Source organism: Corythoichthys intestinalis, chromosome 12 (genome assembly GCF_030265065.1).
Source record: "Corythoichthys intestinalis isolate RoL2023-P3 chromosome 12, ASM3026506v1, whole genome shotgun sequence".
NCBI classification, from domain to species: domain Eukaryota; kingdom Metazoa; phylum Chordata; class Actinopteri; order Syngnathiformes; family Syngnathidae; genus Corythoichthys; species Corythoichthys intestinalis.
The window spans coordinates 20,579,046-20,593,247 of NC_080406.1; the positions used below are offsets into that span (position 1 = coordinate 20,579,046).

Consider the following 14,202-nt stretch of genomic DNA (forward strand, 5'->3'; position numbering starts at 1 on the left):
GTTAAATTTTAAAATCATATACAGGAAAGTCAGTTACATGCAATGACACTTTTCGCCCCCCCCCTCCCCCCTTAAACTCCACGTATGATTATTATATTTATTGAAACGAAAATAACATGATCCAACTATGTACAATGTGTCCCTTTATCTATATTTATTTTTGGTATTTATTCTTGTTACAATATTAAAATTTAAAGGGTTGTATAAGGAATAATCTTATCTTAAATGGGAGCTTTTCATTTTGCTGGGTTTCATTGAACTGTGCAAATTTTACTGTGTGAATGGGCTTGAGTCTGTCTTCCCAATCTGGCAACCCTGCTGGCTGGCAACTCTGGCGCAAGATGAACGTTGCTAATAATAGCAGGTGTGTTATTTTGCCAACAGCAGCGTTTTATTTAGTAGCTTGTGATTACGTTAGCATAGTTAACTGTATGGGCATGCGTGAGACACCATGTTAAGTTTGATTGCTTCTGTCCCAAGGCAGAAGAGAACTTCAGTTAATGTCGGCGGGTGTTTGACTCTTAAAGAGGATTTGACCTGCTTCGTTCTGTGGATTATCAAACGTCGTTGCTGACTCCACAACTGTTTTGGATAAATAATGGAACAGCGAACGATACCAATGGTAAGAAATGCTTTTTAATCCAGAAATGTAGGTTTGTGTGAAACTTTTCGAAGATCAGCATTATGGCGAAGTTTCCGAGGTACTTCCGCTTTACTTCCTTATAGGAGTGTGAACCTCTTGGTACCTCACGATACTATACGATTTGCGATATAAAGCTTACGATAATGATCTGACGATATCGCGATATAACATTTATCGACACATTGGTCAGGAAGTCATTCTATGATATTCTATAAATAACTAATGAACAGAAAAAACAAGCTTCTGCTGTGAATTGGGATGAGTTTATCAAGAGTAGACGTCCAAACCGTTTGAAGTGGGAGGGTTGGCAATGTTCATTCGCTCCCAGATTGAACGTCTATAGCCGTCAGTGGCAGCCAATGCCAGGCAATGAGGTAATTTTGGGCCATTTAAGGTCATTTACCTGTTGATTTTCAGTTACTTCCTGTTGATTTTGGGGTATTTTATGGGTCACTTCCTGTTTATTTTGAGTTACAGAACAGGAAGTGACCTGGGAATCACCGAAATGAATAGACCAGTGTTTTTCAACCAGTGTGCCGTCAGAGATCGTCAGGTGTGCTGCGAGAAATTATCCTATATTGCTTGTTTTTTTTAATTCGATGGGCCGAGTTGTAGTAGGAAGGAAGGATTAGATAGAATGTTGCAGTAGTGTCCAGATAAGCGAAGAATTGCCAATGTCGCGTTCAGTCACTGCTTGGATTTCAAGCCATCTGCAACCTTTCCTGTCCTTTCCATTTTATCCATATCTGACGACCGTCAATCCTCCCCGTGCACTGCCTGACCAAGAAACATGGAGCGGGACTGAGAGACTACTGGACTGTCTCAGGAAATTAGAATACACAATATTCTAATTTTTTGAGACAGTCCTGTGTATATATACAGGACTGTCTCAGGAAATTAGAATACACAATATTCTAATTCCTGAAAATTAGAATATTGTGTATTCTAATTTCCTGAGACAGTCCAGTAGGTGATTGGATCGGGACAGCTATATAAAATACTGCATTTATTTATTTATTTTTCAATTGGAAAAAAACAACATCTGCGATGGACTGAGGGCTTTAAAGTTTGAAGCGTGAAGTAGTGAGGGATTACTGTATAATCTATTCTGTACGGTAATTCAAAGGATCAACATGGTGAACAAAAATGCCTTGCGATCTCTCTTGGCCTGGTGTATCTTTGTCCGCCCCTTTCTGTAACAAAACATGACTGGTTCCTTGCTTGTTCCTCATCGCCCAGTCGACGCCCCTCCAGCACCTCGGCCAGTTTCTTCAGAACCACATTGTGACCTCACCTGTAGCGACTCAGAGAGAGCGCAACCTTGCAGCTTGTCAGGATGTGCTGGAGGCTTACGTTGGGGGCATTGCAGAGCGAGCAGCAATCCTCGTTTCAAAAGAACTGGTGAAGCTTGCGAGGACAGGGAAGGGTGTCGTAGGTAGTTCGTATACAGAAGCTGACCCTTGCCTGTGGAAACCTCCATAGGTCACACCAACTGATAATATGGCTGACAACTCCCTCCCTGTTGATAAAGCGCAACAGAAGTGCACTCCATATACCATTACCCATTGGATCGAACTGCACTTTTCATTTTTTTTCCCCCCTCGGATAATGTGAAAAATAATCTTGGATCAATTCAAATGTAATTCATCTCGCCAGCAGGAATAGCCAATTTGGATTTAGGGTGGTAATCTGAGCTCTATTATAAAATTTTATGCTGATATGAAAAAAATTATACACGTTTGTAAATAAAATAGACCAGAAAAAGACATGTATTGTACATCTTCAACTCACATACACAATCTGTTTGGTTAATATCCTATTGAATGCTTTCTAAATTGTTTAATCAGTGAATACAATAATTAATTCTGAAGATAGTTGATATTTTCAGCCCTGCTTACGACTCGTAAGCACGGCTAAGTGTGTGTACGAGTGCGACAATTAATGTGTTTTCTCATCCACTGCACTTTTGATTTATTTTGCTTAAGTCATATAGTCCAAAATTTGAGCTAGAGGGGATCTTAAATTACTATGCATTAGATGGCAGTAGAGGACGCCTAGTATACTTGGAGTATCCCGTGCTTCACTCACAAGTTAAGTACGCGTTCAACTATGCAACATATTCAACTTGTACGTAAGTCACGTTACCACATTACTTTTGATAATGCATAATAAAATGAATATGAAAAATGTCATTTTTCTTGTGTGAAAATTCTTAGAGACATTAATTTTTTTTCAAAACTTTATGACACATAGGGCACCCACATAGATATTTTGACAACACTGCACATCCGCTGATTACATTGTATTGTCAGGACTATTCAGTTCCTCAGAAAAAGTGCGCAATTGCAATCTCCAAAATATTTGAGGTCAAAGGGGGTGAGTCATTCAATGTTTTGGGGGCGTGTGAAGATTTGCGAAATATTAATTAGACACATTTTGCATAGAATCTTATCTCAGCTGGGTATTATCAGTGTCACCTTTGTTCACAGCACTCAGTGACACTAAATACTGATTAAGCATGTGAGATGACTGCGATTAAAATGGAATAATAACTAAACGGCAACCACTGCCAAGATATTTAATCATCCTAGATGCTTACAAACTCACACTGAACCCCTAAAACCCCTCATCTATACTGGAATTGTTTTTAATACAAAATGCATTTACATATTTTGTCACAATATGCATTCGGTAGAGGTGTTTCTTTTAATGAGTTTTTATGAGGATGGCTATACAGCTGAGTTTCCGAACGCTGTGTGATAAGTCTGATGTGAAGTCAGCCAGATGGGAGTCAACACGACATCTTTCCCCTCCTTTTAATCTGGTTGAAAAGCCCCAGAGAAAAAGGTGGAGGATGAAGAGAGAGGGGGAGAGAAAATGAGAGTGAAGGGGAAGAACAAGGAAATGACAATAAAAACAGTTCGAGACCAACTCGGACTCTGTCACCAAGATGTTTGATGCTGCAAGTCAAGTGCCTCGAGAGAAAGTGAAGAAAGAAGATGAAGAAAAGAAAGCAAAACGGTAGTGGCGGGTGAGAAGCAGGACCAACATGATAAAGGGAACTACTGTATATGAACCTTCTAATGCATGTCCAGTTCTTGAATACTGCAGACACTCTGAGGACACATCTGATCAATGTGTTTGTGCTGTAAGCACAGTCATAAGGTCAGAGCTGTTTAGATGTAGTGTCATCCAAAATAAGTGGAAGTCTCAGAAAGATTGTAAAACAGAGGATAAATCGCTTTAATGCACCAACTGTACTGCACCTTTTGGAATTGGTTGGGTGGGGGGGGGGGGGGGGGGGGCAGACAGTTATCAAGTAGCAAATTTCCACATGCATTTCAGATACAAGGAGTCCTCAGGTAATGACGTCCACGACATACTGTACACGTTTCAACTTTATGATGGCGATACCTCCTCCACCATTGCCAGCACCATAATTTCTGCTTAGCTAGTGCATGGTGCTTTTCTGTTGAATGTTTGCCTTTTTTGCTCTGGTTTTATGCATTATGGCCCCAAAGGAGAAAGCTGGGTATTTAAGGTCCGTCTAAAAGAAAAGCAATTGATACAAAGCTTAACATCAGATTAGTAAAAATACACTGCGTTCCGACCATTGCACGAAAACGCCTTGCTTGCACTATCCCGGTTGCCAAAAGCAGTTTTGTATTGACACAGACTGTCATATCTATGCGCGTTCTCAGTTGTTTTTTTTGTTTTTTTTTTACTCCAGCACCTGATTCAGATGGATGGGCGGGGCTGGGCGACACACCTGTTGTGCATTAGGAGTGCTCATTATTTGAAGACTCCTGTCATCATCTGCAAGTGTCGGACTATTACTTGGTTGCTTGCTTACCGCTATGTGCGGCATCTCGAGTCTCCTGCCTGCTTATTTGTTATCACTTTGTTTTTGTGCAAATACTTTTGTTGGACATGCTATTTTTTTGTTCTTTTCTGGCTATCATTGCCTTTCCCTTGCTTCTCTCGCCGACTCCTTTCGTACCTCCTTTTGCTTGTACTTTTCTCGCATGTTCTGGCGTGCTCCCTTAGTTCTCGTTTTGTAATGAATACTACAAACTTCCTTGTCTGTGTTTGGATCCATATTTAATGACTCGCCTTTTCATTACACAGACCTTCTGTCAATGAAACCAAACCACTTCTGATTCACTTAACATAAAAACAAGTAACATCACGACTGTAATCTGGAATTTCAATCAATGTTTTAAGGACCCATTTGTCGTAATATTACTTCAAATCTCCTAATGTTATGAATACTATCTAATATTATGCCCCCAGTAGGTTCGTGTTCACACAGACCTTACACTGCCAAAAGTCGATGTACATGCACAATAGCTCTCAAAGCCTCCCCTCCTTCTCAGTCCACCTCCCAGCAGTAATGGTAAGTACACTATCTTATTTTTTATTTTAATGTATTTCGTTTTCACGAAGCATTTTGACGTAAATTTAAACTGTAACTCATAAATCTGACTAATGCGGTTATTCGGGTCATGTTGATTGTAACTCGAAGACTCCCTGCATTTTTAATAAATCTCCTGCGAAACTTTCCAGGCCTCTTGTTTACAATGATAATCTGATAATCTATGGTGGAAACATAACCTCACAAACTGACACAGAAAATACTGTATTACATATATATATATATATATATACTAGTCCTTCTAAAAAAAACCTGCATATTGTGATAAAGTTCATTATTTTCTCTAATGTACTGATAAACATTAGACTTTGATATATTTTAGAAATCATTACACACAACTGAAGTAGTTCAATCCTTTTATTGTTTTAATATTGATGATTTTGGCAAGAAAAAGTCCAGAAAAAACAAAAATCCTGATCTAAAAAAATAAGCATATTTCATCCGACCAATACAAAAAAGTGTTTTTTAGTACAAAAAAAGTCAGCCTTCAATTAATTATATCAGCTATGCACTCAATACTTGGCCGGGAATTCTTTTGCAGAAATGACTGCTTCAATGCGGCGTGGCATGGAGGCAATCAGCCTGTGGCACTGCTGAGGTGTTATGGAGGCCCAGGATGCTTCGATAGCGGCCTTAAACTCATCCCCAGTGTTGGGTCTGGTTTCTCTCAACGTCCTCTTCACAATATCCCACAGGTTCTCTATGGGGTTCAGGTCAGGAGAGTTGGCAGGCCAATTGAGCACAGTAATGCCATGGTCAGTAAACCAGTGGTTTTGGCACTCTGAGCAGGTGCCAGGTTGTGCTGAAAAATGAAATCTTCATCTCCATAAAGCTTTTCAGCAGATGGAAGCAGGAAGTGCTCCAAAATCTCCTGATAATTAGCTGCATTGACCCTGCCCTTGATAAAACACAGTAGACCAACACCAGCAGCTGACATGGCACCCCAGACCATCACTGACTGTGGGTACTTGACACTGGACTTCAGGCATTTTAGCATTTCCTTCTCCCCAGTCTTCCTCCAAACTCTGGCTCCTTGATTTCCGAATGACATGCAAAATTTGCTTTCATCTGCAAAAAAAAGTACTTTGGACCACTGAGCAAAAGTCCAGTGCTGCTTCTCCGTAGCCCAGGTCAGGCGCTTCTGCCGCTGTTTCAGGTTCAAAAGTGGCTCCAGCACACGCCTGTGCACGGTGGCTCTGGATGTTTCTACTCCAGACTCAGTCCACTGTTTCTGAAGGTCCCCCAAGGTCTGGAATTGGCCCTTCTCCACAATCTTTCTCAGGGTGCGGTCACCTCTTCTGGTTGTGCAGCGTTTCCTGCCACACTTTTTCCTTCCCACAGACCTCCCACTGAGGTGCCTTGATACAGCACTCTGGGAACAGCCTATTCGCTCAGAAATTTCTTTCTGTGTCTTAGCCTCTTGGTTGAGGGTGTCAGTGATGGCCTTCTGGACAGCACTTAGGTCAGCAGTCTTGCCCATGATTGCGGTTCTGAGTCACGAACCAGGCTGGGAATTTTTAAAAGCCTCAGGAATCTTTCGCAGTTGTTTTGTGTAAATTCGTTGATTCAGATGGTTAGGTTAGTAGCTTTTTTAGAGTACCTTTTCATGATATGCTAATTTTTTGAGATAGGGATTTTTAGGTTTTCTTTACTTTTTTGCCAAAATCATCAATATGGTTTTATTGCCTTTTTTGCCAAAATCATCAATATTAAAACAATAAAAGGCTTGAACTACTTCAGTTGTGTGTAATGAAACTAAAATATATGAAAGTCTAATGTTTATCAGTACATTACAGAAAATAATGAACTTTATCACAATATGCAATTTTTTTAGAAGGACTAGTACAGTATATACATCTATATGTAATTTAAACTATTTGTCTTCCTTTCAGCTTATCCTCACGAGGGTCATATCCCAGCTAACTATGGGCAGTTGTTAGCCAATCGCAAGGCACAAGAAGACAAACAACCATTCACGCACACACTCATACCTAGGGACAATTTGCAGTGTTCAATCAGCCTATCATGCAGGATTTTGGGATGCAGGAGGAAACCAGAGTACCCGGAGAAAACCCACCCATGCACAGGGAGAACATGAAAACTGCACACAGGAACGCTGGAGCCAGTGATTGAACCCTTGATCTCAGAACTGTGAAGCTCACGTGCTAACCATTCTTCCGCGTGCCACCTTTTCTACAAGTATTGGGAGAAAAATTGTTGTTTAATTTGTAAAGTGTAAAGTTGCCCAACTGTTGTTTAAATTTGTACAATGAAAGGTAATCACATTAGTCCACTCCTTGGAAAGATAATGCAATTTATGTTAATTTAAAAAGAGAAAGATTATTTGGTATTCAAGTGTTTATTGTTACAAACATAAACACCAAAAAAATCAAATGAAAAATTAAGGATTCAGTGTATGAATTTACTGTTGTAAACCAACGACTGTAAACCCGATATTGATGTGTATCGAATTCTTACAAGTTCTTTTAAATACACACTGGATGTATATATTTTTGTTGTGTTTATATTTATTATTACATACTTAGTCGTCCGTGCGCTCTTGTTAACCTATGAACTTAAGTCTGTACTGTTGTGAACTGATGTCTAAAATGACTAAAATTGATTTTAATGTACTGTAATCGTGCATTGCCATTGTCTAGCAAAGCATTGAGTTGGATGAACGTGTGCAGGCAGGATCCACACGTAGTGACTCAGAACAACAGCGGTCACAATTTCACAAGGCAGAAGGAGTCAGAGGCTGCCCCGGAGAATATACTGTCTGTCAAACGGGTGATGAGGAGCCTTTACAGGGGTCATAAACCTCACAGTCAGTCTCTGGGCACAACAATATACTGTAAGTAATTCATCATCTGTAAACTCTCGCTATTTCACCTGCTTAGCCCGCAGGTTCTTGATGCTGGCCTGCTTAAGTTATGCGTTCAACCTGATGTGCTGCATAATTGTACTCAAAATGCACAGTAATGCTCCAGATCAGCCGACTGAGGGCAAAGAACATTGCTTTTGTGTCAAATCATCACATACGGTACCTACTCAGGGGGCCTTCATCGTGACACTGAGGTTAAGGTGTGAAATGATCATCATTTATTAAAATTATACAGCCTGGGTCAAAGTCATTGTTAAGCAGCACATTGGCTTTTTTACAGTGACTTTTCCAGCCAGTCATTCTTTCGTCACATAGTGCAAAAAAATAAAATAAAAGCCTACGTGTCCTCCTGTCCACATTGAAAGAGCAGAGGCAAGAAACACTCAGGATGCAAGTGCTGCATAAATCTTTTAACAAAGCTTACATGGAAATTGGAAGGCAGATTATTAAATGCACCCATGAGATGGGGAAGTATACTGTACAGTACATTGAAGAGGCGTTGCTAGGAAACGCTGCTGCCGGATGAGTCAATGAGCAATCCACAGACTCCAAGTGGGGCTACAATAGAGCAGACCGCCAAGCAGCAGCAGCTCGTTCATCCCAGGCTGTGTGGTCATTGCAATTGTGCTAATTAACATCATTCTTAACACTTCATTGAAACGCAGGGTATGCTCCTCACTTATCACGTATTCAAAAGATATCGTTGCATTGTTGGCTACATATTAAAATCTGACACTTAACCCATCAGCTGCCATGGATGGAATAGACGTCTAATCCATTTGGTCTGGGAGTTGCTGACGAATGATCGCAATCATCACACTATTTTCCATGGAAAAATAGTGAAGAAAAAAAATCATATTTAATTTTTTAAATTAACTTTAAAAAAACAATAACTAAAAATAGGTTAAAAAAAATACACAACTTTTTCATAAAAAGAATTACCATGCTTTCTTCTTCAAATACTGCATAAAAAAAAAAAAAAAAAAATTAAAAAATTAAGTAATGATCATATTGGATGTTTTTTTTCCATTTTCAGTTTTATTATAAAAAAAAAAAACAAACAAAAAAAAAACAACATTTACAACATTTACATTACCGTCTCCCAATTTACCGAGAGACTTCATCGGTAAAAATGTCAGCTTTGTGGGATCATTTCACCTTAAAGGACGACAAAGATGAAGAGGCAGAGAGCAACATATGCCACAGTAAAGTCAAGCGTAGTGGTAAAGCTGTAGTAAGTTTTAATACAACCAACCTAATCAAGCATTTAGCGAAATACCACCACAAACAATATGAGAAGTATGTTAAGAAAACCGAAGACAAAAAGAAAGGTCCTACACAACTATCACTGGCAGAAACTTTTGCTATGCTTGACAAACTGGCACTCGACAGTCCCAAAGCCCAGGGAATAACAAGAGTCATTGCCGAAGAATTCATTCTGGATGACGAGCCATTATCTCACGTGAGTAAAGACGCACCATCCAACACGCGATTCGGCCGTTGAAGATTCGAGAACGATTCACAAACATCCAAATTTCGATTATTGAAATATGTCAAGTAAAGCGGAAGTAAGACACAGCGCGGTCTTCGGGACGCAATGAGAAACTGACCGCATTGCGTCCCGAAAGTAAACATAACTTGTCTTAGACCCGGGTAATGCCAATGCTCAACTCACGGCTTTAGCTCAACTAATGCTGCTGGATAAAAAATACAAGAATACCTGACTGCTGCTGACATCCGCAACAAACTACGTCGTCGTTTTACTGGAGATAATAGATATCATATGTATATAGAACTAGATGCAAAATGACAGACTCGACTGCGTGAGCAACATTGAAGTATTGAAAACCAGATGCGTTAGTAAACAGCCGCCATCTTAAAGCAGACGACTTCCCTAGTAGGCTGTTGTGAACCTTCCAAGCGAACCTAATTAACTTTTTATCTAAAATACTCCTAAGTCGGCAAAATCTTGACTTGAATCTATCTTCAAAACAGTTTAAAAACTTTTCACATGTCGAAAGTGTTTTAAAATGTTAACTTGATACTGAAATAGTCGTTTATTTAAACCTGAGAGGCTTTTTATACAATTTTTGTAACTAATGCACGAAACATTAAAAGCATCTAATAGCTTGGGGGATTTGTGGGATTTTCCACTGAGGTTGTTGGTGTGTTTTGCTTTTTTAAGACAGTTTACAATATTATTTGCACGTTTTACTGACTGACTATGCCATTTCTGTTTGTTATTTATAATGTTTTGTGTTTGTCACTGAATAAACAGGTCAGTTTCTTGTTACCAACCGTCGAGTGTTATTCAAACTCACCTAATTCAGCTGGCTAGTTGTTATCAAGAATACGAAAACGTTTTTCAACATGAGTCTGACAACTAAGTAAGGAGGCTAAATAACTTTAAACTTTAACACATGCTCAGATAGATCGGTATCGGTATCGGCCAGTATCGGTATCTGATCGTAAGTGCAAAACAATATCGGTATCGGATCTGAAGTGTAAAAACCTGGATCGGGACATCCCTAGTCTGGACCAGGGGTCGCGTTAAGCGAATATTTTCCGTCGTTGACCGATTTTTTAAAACGGTGACGGAAAAAACTGAAGTCCATCTGTCATTTTGACAGGTTGCAATTCACACCCCAGACCACAGGGTGGCGAGTGAGCATATTAATTAGCTATTGTCACTCTTGATGCATGACGTCGTTGGCCTTACTCTGAAAAATGTCAAGGCAACTGAGTGTCCGAAGTTTCTTCAAAAAGCCCCAAAACGACGATGGTGTTGATAAAAGAGGTGAACAAACAGGGACTGCACAAGCGGGCATGCAATTGAAGTCCATGCGCACCAGGAGGAAGATGTGAAACTACGTTCAGGCCACAGCAGGTGAACTGTTAATTTCATTGTTCCATATGCTACATATGGTAGGCTACCTACCTACTGGGGCCACAGTCAGCTGTTTTTGTCACTGCGGAGAAAAAGTTACATATTCATCTGCTTGATATGTGATGGCACGGTGTGGATTCTCTGTTAAGCTTGTTCGGACAGAATATTAATTTAAAATGAATGAAACTAAATACTATTGAATATGTTGAAGCAGTATGCAATGTTAAGAGTCTTGTTAGCTCGAATTGCTGTGTCCAGCCGCTGTAGCTCTGCTGCTCTCTGTGAACTCTCTATTCAAGCCGGAACGCGCGCGGCTCTTAAGTGTCTCTGTCACGTGACTGTGTCGTAGCCGGTAACGCGCTCGGCCAAATGGACACACAAGTACGGAAGGTGAATTATGCCAAACAAAGGGTCACCACAATGTCATTATCATCATTTAAAAAATTTAAGTGACGGGTAAAAATAGATTATGACCGGATTTTTATGACCCTGTCAGTCAAAATGACAGACAACGGAAAAAGTCTAGCGCAACCTCTGGTCTGGACATAATTAGAAATTCTCAAAAATAACCTACATTCCCCTATTTGTTTAACTCTTTAGTCGACATTTATGACTCCCAATTCATTTCCCGAGGAAAAATGTAAAAATGATCATATTTACCATTTCTTATATTATGCAAATATACACTTTTGAAAAATACGTAAAGATTAAAACAATATTTACCTACTCCTCTTTAAAATATTTTTAAATGAAATTTTAATATATAAGTTAAAAAAACAAATCATGTTGACTGCATTTGTTCTTATTTTAAAAAAATGTAAGTCGAAATTCTAAACATTTAAAACAATGTTTTTCTTGACATGATTAACAACAAACAATGACAATTAACAATAACTATTTATTTATTTATTTTATTTTATTTTAATCTCTCTAGCTGCCATTGATAGCGAAATATTTCCAATTCATGTCTAAACAGATTGTACGTGTATTGCAATCAATTACATTGAATGAGTTAAGAAATAAGGCAGTATTGCAGTGCGGTATGTCATTAAAGCCTGTCCTCCATTTGTTACAATGTTTTTTTGGAATAATATAGGCACCACCTTATTTAATTAATGTGTATACAACAGTAAATAACGAATAGTCAAACATTTTGCATCACCAGACACATCTTTTAATTCTTTAGTGTGCGCTGTCACTTAGCTAAAACTTTAACTTATGAGTTTATGAGTTTCAAGACCATGCTCATAAATCAAAATACTCAAATGTTTCTTCCAAATTTGGTTATTGTGTTTTGTTATAACACAAAATACGACTCAAGTATCAAACTTTCTAAAAAAGATGCAGTATTTTTTTTTTTTTTTTTTTTGCAGAGGATAAAGAATACATGCCTCTCAGTTGTGATACTGATGTATGCACAATTCTGTTTTCAACAACAAATATAGTGGTGCAATATAGGCACTTTTACCAAAACTTCGGGTAAAGTTGTTCATTTATTTTTCACAGAATGCTTATTGGAAAACGTTGAACTTGTTACATTTATCATTATTAAAATATCTAGAAGGGCACCACAATACAATTAGCCATAATATGTTCATTCCAGAACCGGATATATAAGTATCGGTTTGATATCGATATCAGATTTTTGGAGTTGGACAATATCGGGTTATGTGTTAAAAAGTCATTATCGGACAACTCTACTTACAATTTGTTTGTGTGAAACTCTGTAGTTGAGCATGAGCATTAAATTAGGTTTGAGTGGCATTAAAAAGCATTAAATGAGATTTGCTAAGACCTGTAGAAACCCTGTTTAAGGCATTAGACTTTCATAAGATAAAGTTTGATGAGTTGATTTTTTTTGTTTTGTTTAGTTTTTTTGCCATATTTCAGATTTGTGCAGCCAGTTGAATTAACTGCTGCCACACTGCTCTTGTGTGTTAAACCCACACACCCAGACACTCTTAGCTAAAGTCACACTATATTTCACTACTAAGGTGCTGCAGATTTTTAAATTCTGCTGACAAAAGGATGTGACAACGTGAGCACGCGTGTGTTACAGCGTCAGACTTGCAGTAAAGGTCAGAGGGTGTCACCTTAGTTAGAAAACCAGTACAACTTTTAGTATGTGTCACTTGATGGTCAATTTAAAAATCTTACATCCCCCATGTTTGTCAGTTACATCCAAAAAGGAAAATGTCATGCCACACGTTCACATGCTAGTAATTCTCCCGTGCGCACATGGCAGAAGACATAATGAGTCGCTAATAATGAGGCGTGGCGCTCTCGTCAGACGAGCTCTGTCAGGTGTAGATGATTTCCCATTCTGAGTCTAGTGCAGGCCACTACTCACAGCAGGGTATGTGAGGAAGTGTTTCTTGGCTTCCCTCATGCTGCTCCCACAGTAAACTGGCCACGAATTCAACATCGAGGATAAATAATTCACATGACATTGGAGAGAATGGGGATGGAATCCGTCTTTGATTATATTGTTGGATTGTTATGGGCCACCTTTCATGTCTGGAATTTTACACCTTATTGTACATACAGATTGTGTTCCACAGAAAATAATACACATTGTATGGCTGTTATAACTTTTATTCCAAATGCAGGAATTTTAAATTACAAAAAAACATTGGAAAGCTGTATCAATTCAACAATTAGCATTATTCAATGAATGGTCATTTATGAAGTTGCAAGCCAACTTTTTGAAACAAAAGCTTGCTTTTACTTTCAAAGGCAATGATCAACATTTTTTCCTCTTCTTACCCTGAGTAAAATGCTGTAAGTTCTTTATGCTTTATTTAATGTTAGTAACTCATCTATAATATACAAGCTTTGAAAATAATTTGCAGCTTAATAAAGTCATAAAAAATTGATTTCCACAAACGTCGCCATTGTAGTTTATGTTGCAATGTGATGACATTAAATGGTGCCGCCCAAGTGCGTAGGTTTGGTCTTAACATTGGTAGGGACGATATGTCAGCATAACCTGCATGTACACTTATTGCTGGGGACCGGACATTAACAAGACCCGGGGGTTTGGGCTACATTTTTCACAAATACGAACTTACTTAATTAATAGGCTAAATGATCAATCCCCAAAAAAATCTGTATTGACTTATAATAACTGTCAAGTGTATTGATTCAAGTGATACACCGTTCAATTCAAACCTTTGTTTTCAAAAACTACTTAATTTTTGTTTTTGTTTTTTTAAACTTCCAGAATAAGTGTGAATTTAATTTATGGAACTTCATGTTAGCCTACATTGTCCTTCACCACAAGAGTAATACATTGCTTTATTTGGTTGTGTCTTTCACCTTCTTCCCCCTTGTTTTCATCTCTAAAGTGCATC

General features: G+C 38.6%; 1 long non-coding RNA gene across 1 annotated transcript; it reads left to right on the plus strand.

Annotated features, from left to right (window-relative positions):
- The first annotated feature begins 308 nt into the window (after positions 1-308).
- On the plus strand, positions 309-3,854 carry LOC130926903 (uncharacterized). The gene is made up of 3 exons (XR_009066293.1): positions 309-364; positions 481-622; positions 1,883-3,854. It is a non-coding gene; the product is annotated as an uncharacterized LOC130926903 (long non-coding RNA).
- The last annotated feature ends 10,348 nt before the right edge of the window (positions 3,855-14,202 follow it).